At 48.1% G+C, this 12431-nt stretch overlaps 1 protein-coding gene across 1 annotated transcript in view; it reads right to left on the bottom strand.

Annotated features, from left to right (window-relative positions):
- Positions 1-11635, bottom strand: part of OSMR (oncostatin M receptor) — a 294947-nt gene extending 283312 nt beyond the window's left edge. Inside the window, exon 1 of the mRNA XM_030193061.1 lies at positions 11558-11635. The gene's annotated coding sequence lies outside the window, so the exon portion shown is untranslated. The remainder of the gene's footprint in view (positions 1-11557) is intronic.
- Between the last annotated feature and the right edge of the window lie 796 nt (positions 11636-12431).

Genomic DNA, 12431 nt, shown 5'->3' with positions numbered 1-12431 from the left:
CATATGAATCTTAGTTCCCACTGCCGATAATTAAACTCAGTTAATTTAGGCACCTTGAGAGAATAGAACAATGGTGAATTTCTTTCCTCAGCCATTTTCTTAGCCTTCTGTCTGCTGTGTGGGGGGAGAGAGAGACAGACTGAATCTTTCCTTTAAAACTTAAGAGAAAAATGTGGCCTTTTTTTCTGCCTGGTAATATTTCTCTTCTTTTTCAATTCCTGGACCCTGGGCCCATAACCCTTTTGTTGGATTATTTGTAGTAAATAATTAGCAGATTTTAGTACACACAGCTTCAGCTTTAGAAATGTTAATTTCTTTCTTCATCTCTCTCTCATTCACCCCTGAATAATTCACTGCTGAGTCACTTTAAAGTTGAAGTAACAAAACATCTGTTTACTCACAGTTTGTAGTTAGATTATAATCAGACAGGCTTATATATACATATTACTATACATTTGTATTATCAGCTCCTTCCATGTGCTTAGATGGTAATGGATGCTCACACCACCATAGATCCTCTCAGGTTAGGAGAGATCATGAGCTCCATGTGCTCCATGTGCTGCATGTGCTGCATCTAACCCCCACAGGAAGTTACATAGCTATGTGACCTCTCTAAGTAATTCACATCAGAGGTCACAGAGTAATCACAGAGAAATAATAGGTGACAGGCAATGCATGCAAAATACAATACATTCCAACAGGTCGTCCTTATTGACTGCTGCCGCCCCTTCGGCGCTCCGTGTTTCATCGTCCTCCTCCGAAGAGGAGGAGGAAGATGAGGACGAGGAATCTGAGCTGCTGTCGCTGTCTGAGCTGCTGTGCCTGCATTTTTTCTTCCCTTTCTTTTTGTGTTTTTTCGTTTTCTTTTCGCCTGGTATGTGCCCTGTCTCTTTGATTGTTGTCTGTTGGCCCCCACTGTTTCGTTCTCGCTCAGTGTGTGTGCCCTTATCTCCCGCGCTCACAGCGCTGCACTCCTCGGTCCTACCCCTTCCCTCCCCCACATTTGCATTACCATTTACTTTATCATGTCCCTGCACTCCGCAGGACGTACCTGCGGGTTCCATCGGTGCTCTGTCCGTGTGATTAGGTTCCGGCCTGGGGGGATTTGGCGTGGAGCACCCGCAACTAGGTCTTGTTGGCGATTGCCATGTATGGCATGGGGGGGGCCAAATCCCTGCCAGGCCCCGAAGTAGGGAGGATGCTGCGGGTATCCCCAGCCCATGCCATAAGGCCACGCTGGTGTGCCTGGTTGCTGGCCGTAACTTGCCACTGTCCCCGCGCTGTCTGTGATCTGTGGTGTTGCGCCCTGTGTTGCTGCGTATGGTGAGGTCCACCCCGAAGCAGTCGTCGGGTGGGGCCAAGGGCTCTGCTGGGCATGGAAGGTTTCCGTACTGCCGGCCGTACCACTCGATTGATGCTGGGGGCTCGTTGCAGTCGTCTTCTTGCTTCTTTTCTTCCGTGAAGTTGAGGCCGTTTCTGTGGGGGCGGGCTGCCCTTCGGCTCTTGTGCCTGCTTGCTTCCTTTGGCTCTTTCCTTTGCTCGCCCCGCTTGCTGTGGCCTTCTTCCCTGCCTTTTCGCATGGGTCGTTCTCGTATGCGGCTGTCTCTCCTTCCTGCTCTTGCGGTGTGCTGGGTTCCCCTTCCTCTCCCCTCTCCAGGGTGGGGCAGTCGGTAGCTACTTCTGCTTCCGCTGTCGTCTCCATACTGCGCGATGGAGTGGATGGTGCACTGTCGATAGACGAGGATCTATGGGACTTAAAAGATAACTGTTAGGATCGCGTCATACATGACACACATTTATTTATTTATTTTTTGAATCTCGTCCTTTATGGTAATTGTTACTTTACCTGTGCCGTATATGTTCACCAGTTAGCGCTACTTTGTTTCCTTTGTAACTTATTTCAAAGCAGTCAACATCTTGCACTAGTTTCATTCAATACCATCAACCTGCAAAATCGGCACCAACATTCAAGAACACAACCAACAAGCGCTTCCATCCACTTTTAACCTCCATCCCCTTCATCCTCCAACAAAACCCCCAATATCTTTGCCACTAATTTCTTCCCTTAATAACATTCACAGCCCGCTACATTCGCATCCAGGCTCATCATCTGCACTCTATTAGTAATGCACGGGTCCTCCTATTGCTGAGAGCAGCACCATATAGTTGCAGCACTATTTACCTGGGTCTCGTGGCTGGGAGATATTGCATGTCTGCTTGAGGTACCATGCTGCCCTCTGCTGGCCATTCGCGATATTACTACCTCGGCCATTGCCATGCTAGGAGCTCCTGAAGCTAAGATTGCCTATATACAAGGTGATATTTATATATTTATTTGAGCGCAGGCCGCGCGGGCTCGAGCAGCCGAAATACACGCGATCCAGACATGCGGGAAACAAGCACAAGGCAATGCGAGAATAGGAGAAGGAAAGGAACAACAGCATAGACATATATTCATATCGGAGGGCAGACACCTCCTGAGCGCGCCAGCCAGCACCGGGCGGCATAACATGCGACCAGCATAGGAACGGAAACTACCAGGACCCCTCTGGAACTTAAGGTAAATCTACAAAGAAACCCCTTACTCTTGGCTCCGGAGATCCGCGGGGGGGCACCAACGACTATCTGGCATAGGGAGACATACCATGCGGCATTCGGCACGGCCAGACGCATGCGACCGCCTCGTATGCTCCCCACACCCCATCCCCCGCCGAACTTTTCTTGCCGCGCGATACTGACCTCAAAGGCTCGGGACTGCAATCGGCGGTAGTGGATCGCTGCGTTCCGCTTCGTCCGCTGCCCTGGCACCGAAGAGGCCGTCCCTGTCCTCTTCCGGGGCTTTTAACCCCTTTTGAGGTAGCCCCTCCTATGGCCAGCGGGGAGCCGAGAGCATCGGGGTCCTGCCCCTTCCTTCACCTTGCTCGCTCCCGGCTGGCCCGGAGCGCATGCCCATCGGGGCACGGCGCCATGTTATTTTTGGCTCCGTGCACCCGACGGGGCACTGCGCCTTGCTTGGACTCTAGAATTGAGGGGCTGATACCAATGTACACTACCTTTTCTCCCATATGGTCCAATGAAGCAGCCACAACTGATGATATCTTATGATCTCCAGTCAAGGCCAATGCAATGCGTTCAGGATTAAGGAATGCACATTTATTTATTTACAATGCATGATATACTGCACAGTATCTATAAGTGGTGTCTATACTGTTTACAGCAATACAAATTGGATAAGAAAGGAGATAAGGGGTAATAACAGGCATCAAGAGGGGGAAGAGATTAAAGGCCTCACAGAAAAAGAAAAGTGCCTAAATTTGCCTATATCTTAATCCCACCCTGTCCTCAGGGAACAGGCAAATACCTACTGTATCTGTATGTAACTTGCCCTGACCTACCAATGAAACGTTATGAGCTAAGTCTAAGGGGCCCTTTTACAAAGCGTCAGTAAGCCCAACGCAGGCTTACCAGATGCTAAAACAGAACTACCACCGGCCCGTGGCGCCTGGTGGTAGTTCCGCCTCCAGTGCATGCCATTTCCAGGAGAAAACTAAAACCCCTGGAAATAGCGCAGCAGTAACCCAGCTGTAGTCCGGCATCTCCGCATGCTGCCTGGTTACCGTGGGAGTCCTTGCCGCCACCTCAATGAGTGGAAGTAAGGGCTCCCCGCCACATGGCCATGCGGCAGTGGCATAGATACGTGGGGCCACGGGGGCCTGGGCCCCCATAGATTCGGCCTTGGACCCCCCTGCCAACGACCCTCTCAATCCCCCCTCCCGCCACTATGGGCTACCTTTGCTGGCGGGGGACCCCAACCCCCGCCAGCCGAGGTCCTCTTCTTCCGGCGCAAGGCTTCGCTCTGTTTCTGAGTCTGACGTCAGACTCAGAAACAGAACAAAGCCTTGCGCCGGAAGAAGAGGACCTCGGCTGGCGGGGGTTGGGGTTCCCCACCAGCAAAGGTAGCCCATGGCGGCAGCGGGGGAGGGTTGTCGGCGGGAGGGGGGTCGAGAGGGTTGTCGGCGGGGGGGGGGGGTCAAAGTTTGTGGTGGTGGTGGCAGTGGCGGCGAGGGGGGATCAGCAATGCCGGGGGGGGGGCTAAAATGTGCCCCCTCACCTTGGGCTCTGGACCCCCCTCCCGCCAAAGTCTGGCTATGCCCCTGCCATGCGGTAACAGTTCTCTTACTGCATGGCCATTTTTTTTAGGGCTTTTTACCCATTGCGGTAAAAAAGGCTCAGGTGCACAGGAAAAACGGCACCCGCCGCTACCGCAGGGCCCTTTTTCCCACAGCTTGGTAAAAGGACCCCCTAAGTGATTCAATTTGTCCCCTGCCTATCGACAGCCAGGCACAGAAAAGTCATGTCAAACAATGTCCTAAATATTTTGAACCCTTCTTTCATTTTAGATATGATCTCATTTTCTATTGTATTTACTGTAATGTTATGTAATGCTCTTGTCTTGGAGAGCTGTACCTGTTAAAAACTGAATAAAGGGACCACGTGATGCGGTGGAAGCAGCAGCAGTGATTCTGTGCTTCTCCGAGGGACCCGCACGATCCTAGCCTCCTGACCCCGTCATACCCTCCGTAAAACACTGTCTGACCTGCAGAAGAATCGGTGAGGGTGCATGGAACAGTACTTCGCACCCATGCCGATCGCCAGAACCAGGAAGGGTGCAAAAAACGAAAAGGATAAAGTGCCCGGGCCCAGCGATGAAAACAAGATGGCGGCCGCGTCTCCCCACAGCGAGGCGGAGTTTTCTGCTAGGCAACTAGAGCAGCTTGCAACGGCCGTCGGAAGCGCGCTGGAGCCCCGTTTCAATTCGCTGGAAGGCAGACTGGGGAAACTTGATGGGCTGTTAGCAGATCTCGCAAGCAGAACCGCGGAGGCGTAGAAAGGGATTTCCACCCTGGAAGACAGCTGGCAGCGCTGGGAACCGGAAATCCTTGGTCTTCAGAACAAACTGGCATCATCCAGGGATGAGATTCAAGATGGCTGCCTAGAGCGAACGTGTGAAAGATAAAGGAAATCATTAGAGCCAAAAAACAATCCTTCAGAAAGTGGAGAAGAGAACCAACTGAAAGTAACAGGATAGATCATAAGGAATGCCAAGCCAAATGCAAAGCGGAGATAAGGAGGGCAAAAAAGGACTTTGAGAAGAAATTAGCGTTGGAAGCAAAAATACATAGTAAAAACTTTTTTAGATACATTAAAAGCAGGAAACCGGCCAAAGAGTCGGTTGGGCCGCTGGACGAAAATGGTGTTAAAGGGGCGATCAAGGAGGACAAAGCCGTAGCGGAGAAATTAAATGAATTCTTTGCTTCGGTCTTCACCGAGGAGGATTTGGGGGGGACACCGGTGCCGGAAAGAATATTTGAAGCGGGGGAGTCGGAGAAACTAAACAAATTCTCTGTAACCTTGGAGGATGTAATGGGTCAGTTCAGCAAGCTGAAGAGTAGTAAATCACCGGGACCTGATGGTATTCATCCCAGAGTATTAATAGAACTAAAAAATGAACTTGCGGAGCTACTGTTAGAAATATGCAATCTGTCCCTAAAATCGAGTGTAATACCGGAAGACTGGAGGGTAGCCAATGTTACTCCGATTTTTAAGAAAGGTTCCAGAGGAGATCCGGGAAATTATAGACCGGTGAGTCTGACATCGGTGCCGGGCAAGATGGTGGAGGCTATTATTAAGAATAAAATTGCAGAGCATATACAAAAACATGGACTGATGAGACAAAGTCAGCACGGATTTAGTGAAGGGAAGTCTTGCCTCACCAATCTAATGCATTTTTTTGAGGGGGTAAGCAAACATGTAGACAATGGGGAGCCGGTTGATATTGTATATCTGGATTTTCAGAAGGCGTTTGACAAAGTGCCGCACGAAAGACTCCTGAAGAAATTGCAGAGTCATGGAATCGGAGGTAGGGTATTATTATGGATTAAGAACTGGTTGAAAGATAGGAAGCAGAGAGTAGGATTGCGTGGCCAGTATTCTCAGTGGAGGAGGGTAGTTAGTGGGGTCCCGCAGGGGTCTGTGCTGGGTCCGTTGCTTTTTAATGTATTTATAAATGACCTAGAGATGGGAATAACTAGTGAGGTAATTAAATTCGCCGATGACACAAAATTATTCAGGGTCGTCAAGTCGCAGGAGGAATGTGAACGATTACAGGAGGACCTTGCGAGACTGGGAGAATGGGCGTGCAAGTGGCAGATGAAGTTCAATGTTGACAAGTGCAAAGTGATGCATGTGGGTAAGAGGAACCCGAATTATAGCTACGTCTTGCAAGGTTCCGCGTTAGGAGTTACGGATCAAGAAAGGGATCTGGGTGTCGTCGTCGATGATACGCTGAAACCTTCTGCTCAGTGTGCTGCTGCGGCTAGGAAAGCGAATAGAATGTTGGGTGTTATTAGGAAGGGTATGGAGTCCAGGTGTGCGGATGTTATAATGCCGTTGTATCGCTCCATGGTGCGACCGCACCTGGAGTATTGTGTTCAGTACTGGTCTCCGTATCTCAAAAAAGATATAGTAGAATTGGAAAAGGTACAGCGAAGGGCGACGAAAATGATAGTGGGGATGGGACGACTTTCCTATGAAGAGAGGCTGAGAAGGCTAGGGCTTTTCAGCTTGGAGAAGAGACGGCTGAGGGGAGATATGATAGAAGTGTATAAAATAATGAGTGGAATGGATCGGGTGGATGTGAAGCGACTGTTCACGCTATCCAAAAATACTAGGACTAGAGGGCATGAGTTGAAGCTACAGTGTGGTAAATTTAAAACGAATCGGAGAAAATTTTTCTTCACCCAACGTGTAATTAGACTCTGGAATTCATTGCCGGAGAACGTGGTACGGGCGGTTAGCTTGACGGAGTTTAAAAAGGGGTTAGATAGATTCCTAAAGGACAAGTCCATAGACCGCTATTAAATGGACTTGGAAAAATTCCGCATTTTTAGGTATAACTTGTCTGGAATGTTTTTACGTTTGGGGAGCGTGCCAGGTGCCCTTGACCTGGATTGGCCACTGTCGGTGACAGGATGCTGGGCTAGATGGACCTTTGGTCTTTCCCAGTATGGCACTACTTATGTACTTATGCTCTCAGCGAGTTTGTCCTAGCCCTTCGCAATGCCTAAGCGAAGGGGCAAATCGGCCGGCACGGTGTCTTCAAGCCGACAAGCAGTCCCGGTGATCGGACCTATGGACTTATTCGTTCAGAACCAGCAAGGAAATGGGTCTGTGAGTGGCACATTGGCGCTGGTCGGAGCAGTTGGAGGCCCTGAACCGGCGCCCGTGCTTGAGACAACTTTAAGCCCGGACCAGAGGACGCCACCCCTGCAGCCGCAGCGTGCGAGCACCCCTTTGATGGCGTCTACCACGGAAAAGTTGATTAGACTCGAGACACTGGAACAGCTTGGGGTGAGCTCGGAGAGACCCACAATTGTGGAAGTTGGAGCCGCTGTGAAACAAACAACTATACCGACGGGGCAACTCTTGGCTACGGGAAGTGAGATAAGTACGCCTTTAAAATCAAGTTTACCTATGCAAATGTTTGCTTCATTAGAAGCACCATCTGAAGTAACTCTTGAATCACTGTGGGCCTTGATTGCTTCTTTTGGAAAGGCTCTATGCCCTCAAATAAACCAATTAGAGTCAAAAATTCAAACTTTAACTGAAGATACGATAAAATTAAAGAATGATGTAAAGTTATTAGATGAGAAAATACAGAATTTTGATCAAAAACAAAAACAAGTTCAAGATATTCAAGCAACAACGGTTAAAGACTTGATGAGCTTGCGCAGGAAAATTGAAGTGCTAGAAAACAATCAAAGAAGTAATAACCTCAGGTTTATTAACTTTCCAAGGACTAAAACAATGTCTCCTAAAGAAATGTTACTAAAATATATGAAAGATATACTTCAAGTTCCTGATGATGCAATTCCTCCGTTTCTACAAGTATATTACTTGCCGGTGCAAAAACCAGCTGAGCATGAATCTTTAGAATCCCCCTTGGATGTTACAGCACTACTAGAATCTTCGGACTCTGAAAAAGTTTTTCCTTCTACATTGATAGCCACGGTGGTGCTGGCACCTGATAAAGGATGGATAATGCGACTTTTCTTTAAAAATAGAAACAAAGATTTTCATGGGTTAAAAATAAGAATATTTCCGGACGTGACAAAAGAGACCCAAAAAAGAAGACGTCAATTTCTTTTAAGTAGACCTGGAGTGCAACAGTTGGGTGCTTCTTTCTTTTTGCATTACCCATGTAAATGCATAGTTAGACTACAATCTATTAAGTATATATTTTTTGAACCTAAACATCTCACTGATTTTTTGTTATCCAAGAGAACTGAAAGAGAAACTTAAGCGTTCTGAAAAATAATATTTCTTGCTGCTTCACATTTTTTCGCTTTTTTTTCCTTTAATAATGATGTTAATTGACCTTTAAATCTCCAAATTTGCAAATCTTGAATCGTACTTGTGGACTTTAGTGGTTTAAATATAAATAGAGGGATGAATCTGTTTGATCTGTATTTATTCCCCAGCTAATGCTATTATATTTGCTTTAAATGGATCTGTATTTAACTACTTTCTGTACAAGCGTGTTTGCTTGGATTGTAATATTAAAAAATTATAAATAAATAAATAAATAAATAAATAAAAAAGAACAAACTGGCAAGTCAGGCAGAGAAGCTGGGTGATTTAGAGAACAGGGCACGGCGCAATAATCTCCGCCTGATTGGCATTCCAGAAAGCGCACCTGAAAGAAACCTTGGACCTATGCTGGAAGATTGGCTAGTGAAGGAATTCGCTTTATCGGACAGCAGAGGCCCTCTTTGTATTGAGCGGGCCCATAGACTGGGACGGGCCCCGCAGAGCGACCAGCGGCCTAGAGTTGTGATCATTAAAATCCTCAACTATCTACACAAAGAGGAGATCCTAAGGGGATATCAACAGAAAAGGGAATCCTTGAGGTATGCTGGATCCCAAGTGCGCATCTTCCAAGATTATTCTACAAGCGTGCAGGACAGAAGGAAGAAATTTCACCCGATGTGTTCAGCGTTGGTGGAGCGCAATGCAAGATTCATGTTGATTTACCCGGCTATGCTAAAGATCTTGAATGCCGGGAAATGGGTCCCCTTTATCTCGGATCAGCTGGCCTTACAGTTCATCAACCGTGAGATGAAGGAGGGGGAATCCACTTGACATTGTACTAAACACTTTGGCAGCTAGCAGAGAGGGAAGATGTGGCAGTGTGCTGAATGGTAAAAATAGTGTTGAGCAGATCTGTATGCATGGAGGGTTAAGATATATATTGTATGAATAAAGTGTGTGCGGGGGGAGGGGCTGGGGGAGAGTGGGGATCTTTGCATGCTGTGGTCTCACCTAGATGGGGTTGGTCCTGTCGAAGGGCATGGGGGGTCTGGGGGGGGAGGGAGGGTTAGGAAGAGGGAGGGGAACGGGGGGAGGGAACACTACCTAAGAGGTGGGCAGTAACTGCAGACGGTGTGCCAGATATGGCTGGTATACATAAGGTCCTGGGACGGAGGAAGCTGGGACACTCTCTCACAAAGGGACCACCTAGAATGATAACATGTGTAGTCAAAAACTTCTGAGGAGCGGTCTGGGATATGTTAACATGTCCAAATTAACATTTATTACATGGAATGTTGGGGGACTCCATTCGCCAATTAAAAGACATAAGATTCTAAAAGTTCTACGAGATAGGGGAGCCTCCGTTGCCTTCCTGCAGGAGACACATCTTTCAGCGTGGGAGCATGCTAAACTAAAAAGGTGGTGGGTGGGGAATTTGGTGGAAGCTCCGGCAGTGGGGAGGAAGGGGGGAGTGGTAATGTTGTTTAAGAAAGGATTGCACCTGGAGATCAAGAAAGTGCTGTCAGATCCAGAAGGAAGATATGTTAAGGCCTCGGTGGTGCTTGAACGCTAACCCCTGCTACTATGCAATGTGTACGCCCCAAATACATTTGAGCGGGGGTTTTATGCAAAAGTTATCAAAATAATTCTAGAATTTGGAGATATTCCGATAGTGCTGGGAGGAGACCTAAATGAGGTGGCTGACCCCAGATTAGACAGATCCAAACCCACAGACAGAGAACTAGCACGGGTAGTGAGGGGAGTGAACTTATTGGATTCAGCTTTGGGTCTAGTGGACACATGGAGAACCCTCCACCCCATAGAGAAAGATTTCACCCACATGTCAAGGGTTCATTCTACTCTATCCAGAATAGATTACCTGTTGATCTGTAGAGACCTCTTAACACAGGTCAAGCAGGTACAGATAGGGCCGATTAGGATATCGGATCATGCGTGGGTGGAGTTGAGTCTACAGGGCAGTGGGGCCAGACCGCTGGGGAGTAATTGGAGATTCCCCTCACATCTATATAGAGATTCTAAATTTCTGCTGTTTCTGATATCTAAGTGGCAACAATACCAAATTGATAATGCTCAGCATAGGCCAGATGTGACATTGTTCTGGGAGACAGCAAAAGCAGTACTCCGAGGAGAGATTGTTTCCTACCTTAGCCATCAAAAGAAAGTGCGAAAAAGAGAAATGCTCAGGTTAGAGAAGTGGGTAACTTCCCTAGGACGCCAGTATGGTAAAGATCATTCTTTGTGCATAAGAACACAACTTTTGGAAGCGCAGCAAGCTTTAAACGAGTTGATACATGCTGAGGCAAAGAAATTGCGGGAATTCTATAAATATCAGCTGTATAAAAACTGAATAAAAAGAGATCTGGAATTTAAAACAAAACAAAAAAAGGCAAGGGCTCTGGGCTTCTCCACAAGAAGGCACACCGTAAAATAGCTTCAAAAGGGGTACGCAGGAACCTTCTGCTACTAGCCCCAAATCTCCAGCTTTTTTCTTCTTCCCTCTAAGATAGCTGAATTCATTTTCCCTACCACCTGCAGCTGTTCCTCCACCGGCATTCTCTCTCTCTCTCTCTCTCCCCTGCAGGCTGCTAGTCCCACAGCAAGGAGGAATAGCCCCTCTTTCCCCTGACCATTTATCACTGCCAGACGAGGCCAGGAGACAGCATAGTTTCGAGAGAAGGCATAGTGGGGACCCAGGATGTAAAAGTGAGAACAGGCAAGTGAACAGCAGAGACAGTGGCACAAATACCACTTCCTTACAGTTAACTTACCCAAATCTCTCCACTTGAAGGCTGCGCCACTAGCTTCCGTTTCGGGAATCCTTCAGCTTATCCCGTTCCCTATATCTACATTTCTCGCATATTACATTGGTTTTCATTTGTCTGAAAAGGAGTAACAGAAGAAATACCAGACACTTGGCTACACAAGCCCCTGCTCCCCTTCACCCCTGAGAGGTCTGAGAGTTGTTGTGTAACTCCCTCCCTCCTCCCTACAGCAGCCCAGGCAGGCGCTCACTCACTCCCACTGACATCAGGAAAAAGCCCAATCGCAGCCTTCAAGGAAAAAAGAAGTTTGGAAAGCAACAAAGGAGAAAACAAAAAAAAAGTGAAACGACTGAAGGTCTCCGACGACCCTGCGGTATGTCCTCTGCTTTTCATCTTGTACTCACCAAATCTGTTCCCGGGAAGCGCTTCCATCCGCCCTTACTTTGGACGGGCCGCATTCCAGCACCGAGGGGGCGGCTGGAGTTCCTGGAACCGGCACTGAGTCAGGGAGAGACTCGCTAGCTGCGCCTCAGCCAAGAGGCTGTGGGAGTGAGAAGCCGTAGCAGCAGCAGCCCTAGTGGATTCTTGCCCAAAGGCTGCAGTTTTGGGAATTCGCTGGCGGAAGTCAGAGGCGTAGCGAGGGGAGAAACCACAATCCCCGGGGCGCAGGCCAACAAAAAGAGAGAAGCAGCCTAAGCTCAGCCGGGGGGGGGGCACTAATGATGCAATGAAAAGGAAGCGCGGGGACTTCTGAGCTTCTGCGCGCGTTCGAGGGTCACATCCTCGCCCCTGCCCTGCCTGGGTAACTGAAAGGGGTAGGAGTTCAACAGGTTCCAGGTTCCCTTCCCGCGCTTCCTTTTTTAGTTCAATAGAAATAAAACATGGAAAAGAAAATAAGATGATACCTTTTTTTTACCCCTGATGCAGGTGCGGTAGCACCGAAACACGGCCCGTGTCGGGGCTTTCTTCAATCAAAGTTCACAAAGGATTTTTTTAATGAAAAAACTGTGTTCCCTTTTGTTTTTAAAGGCCCTTTGTGCTGACTTTTTGCTTGGTCTTCTTTTTCTGTACTTAGTAACATAGTAGATGACGGCAGAAAAAGACCTGCACGGTTAATCCAGTCTGCCCAACAAGACAACTCATGTGTGCTACTTTTTGTGTATACCCTACTTTGATTTGTACCAATGCTCTTCAGGGCACAGACCGTATAAGTCTGCCCAGCACTATCCCCGCCTCCCAACCACCGGCTCTGGCACAGACCGTATAAGTCTGCCCAGC

This window comes from Microcaecilia unicolor, chromosome 2, assembly GCF_901765095.1.
Source record: "Microcaecilia unicolor chromosome 2, aMicUni1.1, whole genome shotgun sequence".
Classification (NCBI taxonomy): domain Eukaryota; kingdom Metazoa; phylum Chordata; class Amphibia; order Gymnophiona; family Siphonopidae; genus Microcaecilia; species Microcaecilia unicolor.
This window is presented reverse-complemented; position numbering and strand designations above follow the sequence as displayed.